General features: G+C 41.4%; 1 protein-coding gene across 1 annotated transcript in view; it reads left to right on the plus strand.

The window, feature by feature from the left end:
- LOC119419417 (olfactory receptor 6N2-like) overlaps positions 1–2,397 on the plus strand; it is a 13,617-nt gene that overhangs the window by 318 nt on the left and 10,902 nt on the right. The gene's annotated exons all lie outside the window — the stretch shown is intronic.

A 2,397-nucleotide genomic window follows, 5' to 3' on the forward strand; every position in this document is an offset into this window, starting at 1 on the left:
TCCAGAAGTTCAGTGAGGATCTATGAATGATCCAATGTTGTCCCAAATGACTGATGATGATAAATAGAATCCACCTGTGTGTCATCAAGTCTCTGTATAAATGCACCTGCTCTGTGATAGTCTCAGGGTTCTGTTCAAAGCGCAGAGAACATCATGAAGACCAAGGAACACACCAGGCAGGTCCGAGATGCTGTTGTGGAGAAGTTTAAGCCGGATTTGGATACAAAAAGATTTTCCAAGCTTTAAACATCCCAAGGAGCACTGTGCAAGCAATCATATTGAAATGGAAGGAGTATGAGACCACTGCAAATCTACCAAGACCCGGCCGTCCCTCTAAACTTTCATCTGGAACAAGGAGAAGACTGATCAGAGATGCAGCCAAGAGACCCATGATCACTCTGGATGAACTGCAGAGATCTAAGCTGAGGTGGGAGAGTCTGTCCATAGGACAACAATCAGTCGTACACTGCACAAATCTGGCCTTTATGGAAGAGTGGCAAGAAGAAAGCCATTTCTCAAAGATATCCATAAAAAGTGTTGTTTAAAGTTTGACACCTGGGAGACACCAAACATGTGGAAGAAGGTGCTCTGGTCACATGAAACCAAAATCCAACTGTTTGGCCACAATGCAAAACGATATGTTTGGAGTAAAAGCAACACAGCTCATCACCCTGAACACACCATCCCCACTGTCAAACATGGTGGTGGCAGCATCATGGTTTGGGCCTGCTTTTCATCAGCAGGGACAGGGAAGATGGTCAGAATTGATGGGAAGATGGATGGGGCCAAATACAGGACCATTCTGGAAGAAAACCTGTTTGAGTCTGCAAGAGACCTGAGACTGGGACGGAGATTTATCTTCCAACAAGACAATGATCCAAAACATAAAGACACATCTACAATGGAATGGTTCACAAATAAACATATCCAGGTGTTGGAATGGCCAAGTCAAAGTCCAGACCTGAATCCAATCCAGAATCTGTGGAAAGAGCTGAAGACTGCTGTTCACAAATGCTCTCCATCCAACCTCACTGAGCTCCAGCTGTTTTGCAGGAAGAATGAGCAGAATTTCAGTGTCTCCATGTGCAAAACTGATAGAGACAAACCCCAAGAGACTTGCAGCTGGAACTGCAGCAAAAGGCGGCGCTACAAAGTATTAACGCAAGGGGGCCCAATAATATTGCACGCTCCACTTTTCAGTTTTTTATTTGTTAAAAAAGTTTGACATAATTGTGTCCCACTTGTTGTTGATTCTTCACAAAAAAATTAAATTGAATATCCTTATGTTTGAAGCCTGAAATGTGGCAAAAGGTTGAAAAGTTCAAGGGGGTTGAACACTTTCGCAAGGCACTGTACATTGTTTTGCCAGTCTAAAGAACTACATTACCCAAAAGACATCAGTTCACGTCCCAGAAGTCAACTCTGGTTCCATCCGCTGCTTGCTGCAAATGGAGGGAAAGTTTTGCAACACAATGTCAGAAGTGTCATTCCCCTGTCTGTTACGGAAGCATGATCCGTAGTGTACTTCCGGGTGGCACAGATTGCCGTTGTTTATGAATAAAAACTGTCTTAATTTACTTAGAAATGTACATGCTCTATCTCCATTGATCTTCATGTACGCCACTTGTATTTCCGTTACAAATCATTGGTTAAGATGATATGCAACACATTAGACCTGACCCCCAGCCTGGGATGAATGAGAAAAACCCTGCAAGATACCAAATGAATTGTTTCCATGGTGAAACAGCGCCGCTCAATGGTGACGCTGCATATGATTTTAACTATGACGTGATTATGCCAATGATTTTTACGGAAATACAAATGGCATAAATAAGCAACATGAAAATCAGCGGAGATAGAACACATACATAAGAAAATTAAGACAGTTTTTATTCATAAACAGAATTATACTAGTGCATTTTCCTTAATCTAGCATATTCAACAGCAATCTGTGTGACCCAGAAGTGTTCCTTTTAGCACATGTGCAAATGAGCTACACTATGGATTGGGTTCCGTAACAGATTGGGCAATGACAAGAAGTTTAATATCTTCATGTTTGAAGCCTGAAATGTGGCAAAAGGTTGAAAAGTTCAAGGGGGTCGAATACTTTCGCAAGGCACTGTACATTGTTTTGCCAGTCTAAAGAACTACATTACCCAAAAGACATCAGTTCACATCCCAGAAGTCAGAGAGAGTCAGAGTCAGAGTCAGAGTTTCTTTATTGTCATTCGCACCTCATGTGGTACATGTGGTGGAGCGAAATTATGTACGCAGGGTCCCAGTTACATCCAACAATAAAATGTCTAAGAAAAACAGTAATAACATCTAAGATATGAACTAAGAAAAACATCAACTAAATATACACTAAGCACTCATAACATAAAACATTGAACATCA

This window comes from Nematolebias whitei, chromosome 13 (assembly GCF_014905685.2).
Source record: "Nematolebias whitei isolate Nwh7 chromosome 13, NemWhi1, whole genome shotgun sequence".
In the NCBI taxonomy this organism is placed as follows: domain Eukaryota; kingdom Metazoa; phylum Chordata; class Actinopteri; order Cyprinodontiformes; family Rivulidae; genus Nematolebias; species Nematolebias whitei.